The sequence below is a fragment of the Silene latifolia genome, chromosome X, assembly GCF_048544455.1.
Source record: "Silene latifolia isolate original U9 population chromosome X, ASM4854445v1, whole genome shotgun sequence".
NCBI lineage: Eukaryota > Viridiplantae > Streptophyta > Magnoliopsida > Caryophyllales > Caryophyllaceae > Silene > Silene latifolia.
The window spans coordinates 182,595,554-182,604,039 of record NC_133537.1 but is presented as its reverse complement, the minus strand read 5'-3'; the positions used below and the strand labels follow the sequence as shown (position 1 = coordinate 182,604,039).

Sequence of the window (8,486 nt, the reverse complement as noted above, 5' to 3'; positions counted from 1 at the left end):
AGGTAATAATGAGACAGATAGCCTCAAGTCTTGCTACGGGTGCGAAGGTCTCGTCATAATCTATCCCTTCTTGTTGATTGTAGCCTTTGACAACTAGTCATGCCTTATTTCTTGTAATAAGTCTTGCATCGTCCAGTTTATTTCTGAACACCCATCTTGTACCAATAACATTTCGATCACTAGGTCGTGGCACTAAGTGCCATACCTTATTGCGTTCGAATTGTTGAAGCTCATCTTGCATAGCAGTTATCCAATCAGGTTCAGCAAGAGCTTCTTTGATATTGGTAGGTTCAATGGTTGACAGAAAAGAGAAGAACGAGCAGAAATTATTCAAGGACCTTCTAGTTTTAATGCCTTGTTCTAGATCCCCTAGGATTTTGTCCAAAGGGTGGGAGCTTTGATGTTTCCACTTTTTGAGAACTCTAGGCTCATTATCATTTGATAGACTAGCATCATCTGCAGACGAAGAATCATGACTTGTTCCCCCTGAGTTAGACTCGGGATTTTCTTCAGAAGTATCACTAACTTCATTAGAATTATCATGATTTAGATCGGAAGTTACAACATCATTAGGTATAACTTCAAGATCTTTTTCCTTATTTAAGGAAGGGTCAATAGTATTATTAACTACGGACTCATCACTTCCCTTAGGATCGTTTGCAGAGTTATCTAGTTCATCATTGATACCTTGAATATCTTCATCTTCATTTAAAGGATCATTCCTTGCTAAAAAGAAATCGAGCTCATCTGGATCCTCTTATTCCTGTTCAACTTTATCAAGCACATTATCTTCGTCAAAGCGAACATGAACACTTTCTTCTATGCGCAAGGTTCTTTTATTGAACACTTTGTAAGCTTTACTATGATCCGGATATCCCAGAAAAACAGCTTCGTCACTTCGTGGGTCAAATTTTCCTAAATTGTCTTTTCCATTATTGTGAACAAATCATTTGCTCTCGAAGCAACGGAGATGTGAAATATTGGGTTTTCTCCCTCTTAAAAGTTCATAGGGAGTCTTTTTCAAAATTGGTCGGATCATAGCTCTATTATGCACATAGCATGCGGTACTAACAGCTTCTGCCCAAAAACTTCTTGGAAGGCTACTACACAAAAGCATAGTACGAGCCATATCCTCGAGGGTTCGATTCATACGTTCCACGAGAACATTTTGTTGTGGGGTACGTGGTGCGGAGAAGTTATGCCCCACACCATTTTCCCTAAAAAATTCTATAAACAATTGATTATCAAATTCCGTGCCGTGATCCGTCCGAATCGAAATTAGCTTTTTATCATATTTATTTTGGGCAAGCTTCATTAATGCCACAAATTCATCGAACGTTTCATCTTTAGAGGAAAGAAAGATTGGCCAGACATACCTTGAGTAATCGTCGACTAGAACAAATATGTACTTTGATCCACGACGGCTTTTAACTTTCATAGGTCCACATAAATCCATGTGTACCAACTCAAGTGGTCGTTTAGTGCTAAATACTCTTTTAGGTTTAAATGAGGATCTAACATGTTTGCAGCGGGCACATGAGTCACACATTTTCTCTTGCTCGAATTTAATTGAGGGCAAGCTTTCAACTAAATCCATAGACTTAAGTTTCTTTAAAATAGTTGGACTAATGTGTGCAAACCTCTTGTGCCACAAGCAAGACTCATCTAGGGTTATTTTCATACACGAGAAGGAATTTATATTGACAACATTTAAGTCAATCATATACACATTCTTCCTACGGTGACCCTCAAGTAAAACATTACTAGTACCTTCAATTATGATACGACAAACATCGGCATGAAAAACAACTTTGTTACCTTTGTCACATAATTGAGAAATACTAAGTAAGTTATGTTTAAGACAACTTACCAGATATACGTTATCGATTGAAATTCCAATTTTTCCTACTCCAATAATCCTACCCTTCTTGTTATCTCCAAAAGTAACCTTGCCACCAAAGAAGGGATCTAGTGAAAGAAAAGGATTTCTGTCTCCCGTCATGTGTCTCGAACACCCACTGTCGAGATACCCTAGATTATTTTCTTTCACCATTTCCTGCATATGAATAAGATAAGGCTTTTAGGTACCCAAGCTAAGTTGGGTCCTTTATGGTTAGTAACTTTGTAAATTTGATCCTTTCTAACCCACACTTATCTTATTATTCTTTTAGCTTTAACATTAGGTTGTCTTGGTCTTTGTCTAACAATTGGAATATAAGGTAGTCTAGGTTTTGTTCTAACAAAAGTAGCTCTGGGTCTAATACCTTCATGATACACTCTAGGTTTAGTGTTATGAACTTTAAACTTGAATGTATGCTTTTGATTCTCATTTATTTTGTTTGATTTTGGAGGAACAGATGAGTAATCAAAAGCCATATCGTAGGTCCATCTAAACTCATTATTACGTTCTTCATTGTTGTTAGATTCATCTATAGTTGAGACATCATCTTCCACTATGAATTCACAAGTCTTAACAGATTCGACATTCTTTTGTTTATCCAAAGCAAGTTTGACACAATTGACTTGACTATGTCCAGTAGAGCCACAGTAATTGCAAATCAATTATTCTGGAAGATTAACATATTTTATTTTTATGAAATCGTGATCAGAAGGATTATATTTGCATTTATCATGGTCTCTACGGCTATAGCATTCATGACCAAGTGCCATCTTCATGTTATTATCCGATTGTTCAGTAAGGAAATTTAAAACTTTTGTGCTTCCTTTTCACTTATCATGAACTTTTCGTGCATGTAAGAGTAATTCTTTCAAGGACTCAATTTCGTTTTGATAAATTTCGTGAAAATTTTGATAAACGTGTCGAGTTACCTTTATCAAAATTTTCACGAAATTTATCAAAACGTTCATTCAAGACACGTTTCTCATTTTCATGTTGTTTCTTAAGTTCAGACATACTATCACTAGCTTCTTTCAATTGCTTAGAGATAAATGTAATTTCTCTCTTATGTTCGGAAACCACACTATCTTTGCCATTAAGTTCATCTTTTAAAATCTCATTGACTTTCTTCAGCTCAGAAGTTATAGCATCACTAGCTGTAACTTTAGCTTGAAGATGCTTAATGTTGAGTTTGAGCTCTGAAGTTATGGCATCACTAGCCTTAACTTTAGATTCAAGAGCGTTTTTCTCAGCATTTGTCATGTCTGAAGTTATAGTTGGGGTTGTCATAACTTTAGACTTGAGCTTTTTGGCTTTAGCTTTTAGAAGTTGGTTTTCTTCAGCAATGTCTAGAATTTGTTCCTTAAGGTCTCTTAACTCTAATTTCTGTTCATGACAATAATCAAGGGTTTCTTCAAAGGTCTTAATTAAAGCACTCTTAGAAAATTTCTTAACTTGCTTTTTAAGTTCAAGAAAGCTTACCTCTTCATCCTCTGAATCTGAATCTGAATCTAAATTTCCAACAAGACACATCTCGACAATAGAAGCATTACTTTCATTGTCGCTGTCAGAAATAGGTCAAGACTGGCGTTGCTTAGGCAAAGATTTGCCGTTTCTTCTTCATCTTCGGATTCACCATCTTCAGAATCCAAGTCTCCCCAACAGTATGCCATCATAACTTGCTTGAATTCTTCTTTGTCTTGTTACGTTGATCTTTATCTTTTATTTTCTTCCATGTGGGGCAATTTTTGATCATATGATCATTATCACCACACTTGAAGCATCCACGGTTAGAGAAGGACCCTTTTGACTCAGAAGTTTTCTTGGAAGTTTTCTTTGATTTGTTATTTGTTTTATTTTAATTTTGATTGAAGGACTTTTTCTTAAGTCGTTTAACAAACAACATGGTTTCATCTTCAATATCTGAAGAATCATTAATCTTGCTAGACTCAGCTTGTAAGGCCATCTTTTTGCTTGTACCAGCTTCCTCCTCATCCTGATTCAGAGTAATCTCGTGAGCCATTAAGGTTCCGAGTAGCTCCTGATAGGATAACGAAGTTAGGTCCTTACATTCCTCTATAACAGACACTTTATATCTTCATCTGCGAGACATACTTCCAAGAATTTTCCTAGCAATTTCCTCAGAGTCAAATGTTCTTCCTAAATTCTTTAACTCATTAATGATACTAGAAAAGCGAGAGGACATGCTGTTAACTTACTCGTTTTGCTCCATGGCAAACAACTCGTATTTTCGCATCAATAATGCCATACGTTGCTTGTTGACAACAGCGGTTCCCTCATAGGCTAATTCTAGACCATCCCATATTTCCTTGGCAGATGAACTGGTTGAGAAACGATCGAATTCAGTTGAAATCATACCGTTTTTCAATAAGCTTATTGCTTTTGAATTCTTCTCAGCCTTTTTATAATCCGCCTCAATATAGTCCTCTTACTTCTTTTCGACGGTAGTGCCTTCAGTGGTTGCAAGTAAGATCTTATTAGGACCATTCTTGATAATCAACCAGCACTCCCAATCGTTACCCTTAATGAAATGGGTCATCATATTCTTCCATAAACCATAGTTCTTCCCATTGAATATAGGACACTTAAGGTGTTTGGAATCCATTTGATAAAAAATAAATGCAGTGGAAAAACGATAAATAGACTCAAAAAAAGTTCAGACTCTAGCTGTTAGGCTATCAAGAGCACGAGTCTCTAATACCAATTGCGGAGTCTATTGATCGAATACGAAAGGGGGGGGGTGAATTGAGTATTAAAAGCGATGCCCACTTTTTCGAAATATATGATGTAAAATTAATTATTTGATTTTATTGATTAAAATAAACTAATTAATTTACTAATAATAAACGCAAAATCGAAATAACAAAAATAAAGAGAAAGAGAAAGAGAGACACACAGGATTTTTGAAGTGGTTCAGTTTCACAAGTCGAAACCTACGTCCACTATTCTCGATTAATAATTTTTAGTACCTTTCTACGGATTACAAAAATTATCAATCCACTCGTATAATCAACAATATGATTATAACTCAGATTGAGTATCGCTAAATACTCTAGATTGCTCTTACGTTAATAAAAAAAGTACAACGATAAATACTAATCTCACGTTATGCGAGTGAGTATAATATCTTTGTGTACTTAGTATCCTATAACGATTTCCTTTGAGTGATTGACAAATATGATGCGCAACTTTTGTATAAGCAATTTGTAAAATAAGAATTAAAGCTCAAATAATTTTTGCTTAAATATTTTTCTCTTGAAAGTTTTAGATGTGTGTCACCAATAATTGTTGAATGAAGAGAGGTATTTATAGTTGTTAGAAATTAGGGTTTAGAATATTATGGAAGGTGTGAAACCCTAAATAACTTGACGAACAAGTAGGAGGATAGGGTTTAGAGGTTTCGGCCTCTAGGGTTTCGGCCGGTCTAATATTGGGCTCTCATGAGTCCAATTTGGCCTCTACTTGTTCACAACAAATCGAGATAGAATTTAGTTGAAGCCCTAGGTTGCATGACGACATAAATATCGTGCTACAAACCAATAGTACATCGAACTTCAATTCTAATTAAATAATTCCAATTATATAAATACTCTCTTATTCTTATAAAACATTAAAAATATATTTTCCAAAAATTAACGCATCATTTTTGTCTAGTAGTGAAGTTATGGCTATGAGGTCATAACTTTACTAACCTTTAAATCAAACAAAGTAAAACCATTACCGGATGACGACCTATACTATCTAATCTTCAGTAGATCTTCAGTAAACAAATCGTCTCTTCACAAGTCTCTCATCTTGAGTTTTGTGGTTGTTATTTGAACTTGATCTTGAATATTACGATCAAATGTCTTTGAAGTTGTACCTCCTTGGTCCAAACTTCAAGCTTGCTTCTTTTTGAAGTTATACCTCATTGGGCCAAACTTTAAGCTTGCGTCATTGTAATTGTTCCTTTCTATATTAAGACTTGAGCACACAATTACACCATATGTTTATAATATTAAGTCCACATACACATCATTACTGTCATTATCAAAACAACTAATTAGGACTAAAGGTCCAACATACTAATGATCTAGTAGCAGCTATATCCACCACCTCACAGTCTTCTAAACACCTCCTAAAAGGCTCCATTTCTGCAGCAGTAGAAGCACCTCCATATCTCTCATTAGCAGCCAATACACAGTTAAAGTCACCTGCTATGGCCCATGGCCCTTGTACCTGGCCAGCAAGCTTCCTCAGATGATCCCACAGGGAGCTCTCTCTTGGATGCCATTAAATGCATAGACCATAGTTAAGTAGCATATGCCTTTGTCTAGCAGGGATTCAATCTTCATATGAATAAACTGGGCATTGTATTCAATAAAATGCACTCTAAACATCTTAGGTTGCCATAATATCCATATACGACCCCCACTATGATATCCATTATTTGTAGATATACACCACCCATTATTGAAACTATTAACAGCTTTTGAAAAAAAATTATTCTTAATTTTTGTTTGCAAAAGACCAAATAATCCTATGCCTTTATTTTGTAGAAAATAATTGATACTTTTCTGTTTCCCTACTCTATTCATACCCCTAATGTTCCAGAACCCTATACTATCCATGTGAATATGTTGGGGAAAATTCAATACCATTTGTAACAGACTGTTTCCTTGAAGGTGGAGAAGATAAAACCTCTTTATATGAATGTGCTCCAAATTCCTCCTTACTATAACCACCTGTCTTTTCCCTCCTCCTAGTCAATATAGTCAATCTCTTGACTGGGGGAGTTGTGGTTTGATTACTTCTAACTGGAGCCCTACCTGTTGTTTGAGCCACCTGGACTGTTCCAGCAGCAGTTCCCTGTACCAGCTCCTCAGATTTCTTAACAATAGGCCTCCAAACTTTCCTGGTAATCACAGTTTTCTTCTTCTTTTGCTCACCTCGTTTACAATGTTTCCCTTCATGACCCATCCCATGGCAAATGCTGCATGTAACATGCCTCCACTCATACTCTACCTCCACTTTAACCACATCTCCTTTCTCATCTTTGAACGAAACATCTACTGGGAGGTGCTGGTCCACCATCATCTCCACCATCACTCTTGCAAACCCCAACATCGTCCTCTCATCTGTTGCTTGATCATTTTTGACATAATTACCTACCAAACTAGATATCTTTGGCAGGCTCTTACCCCAGAATTTAATTGGCAAATTATGCAATCCTATCCATGCTGGAACAGACTTTACATCCGCTTTTGATAACTCCAAATCCTTTGTCTATTCTTTGACTATCATTGGCTTGTTATCAAATAGGTAGTGCCCTGATGATAGTACTTTCTCTTTCATCTCCATAGATTTAAACCTGACCAGAAAAACACCATTTGGCAGGAATGAAATTTTATCGATGTTGGACTTTGTCCAAATGCGCCTGATAAAACCCTCCACCACCTGCCATGGTGGATTAGCTCCCAGTATGAAACACATAACAGCCTGATTCCAGTACTCAATCTCTTCCTCCACATCTTCTGGTTGAATTTGGAGCATCTCATCACACTCTGTTTTTGCATCATCTTCCACCCGTGTCTCTGTTTCCTGCGTTTCAGTCACTATGGTTTCCTCCTCTTCATGAACAGAGTCATCGTCCTCATGTATAGATTCGTCCTCACTTTCAAATTCAACAACCAATTCAGGGATTCCAACAACTTCATTAATCTTTTTCGTCTTATCTTTCTCATCAACATCAGGGCCATTATAAATCTCAGTAGGGTTTTCCTCAATGCTTAATTCCGTTTCAGAATCATTGTAGGATGTCTCAGTTTGCTGTTCAGGGATGTTTCGTCCTCGTAGAGACGTCTCCCGTTGTCGTTGAAGGTTAGATTTTCTTGCCATTGGCGCGGAATCTAGGTCAAACTTTGCTTTCTCTCTCTACGTAGTCATAAACTTTCTCTCTCTAGGGTTTCAATTATTATTAGTCAAACTTCAAGTTGATGGTGTTGATATGAGCACTTAGTCGCCCAATTGTGTGATGGAATCTACCTCATGCTTTCCTCCTCTAGTGGTCTTTCGAGGCCTACTATATTGGGAATTATGAACCGACATCTCTTCGATTTTGGCCCATGTTTGGTTGTCATCAACTTCGGTGAACTTCCCATTGGATCCCATATTAAGCACATTGCGTGAGTCTTCATATAAGCCGTTCCAAAACTATTGAACAAGGAACCACTCACTAAGTCCATGGTGTGGACAAGAACGATAAGTGTCCTTAAATCACTCTCATGCTTCATATAATGATTCCTCATCCCTTTGCTTGAACCCGGTGATTTGGGCTCTCAACATGTTAGTCTTCTCTGGAGGATAAAATTTCTTGTGGAAGGCAAGTGCTAACTTCTTCCATGAATCAATATAAAGGGTAGCCTTGTCTAGGCTCATCAACCATTACCTTGGGGTTCCGATCAAAGAAAAAGGAAACAACACCCACCGAATTTGATCTTGAGTAACTCCGGTTTGAGAAATTGCATCACAATAGTCACAAAAAGTCTCCATATGTAAATAAGGATCTTCACTAGGCATTCCTCCAAAT

The 8,486-nt window shown here is 36.8% G+C and overlaps 1 non-coding gene across 1 annotated transcript; it reads left to right on the top strand.

Annotated features, from left to right (window-relative positions):
- The first annotated feature begins 8,135 nt into the window (after positions 1 to 8,135).
- On the top strand, positions 8,136 to 8,242 carry LOC141625354 (small nucleolar RNA R71). The gene has a single exon (XR_012535140.1). It is a non-coding gene; the product is annotated as a small nucleolar RNA R71 (small nucleolar RNA).
- The last annotated feature ends 244 nt before the right edge of the window (positions 8,243 to 8,486 follow it).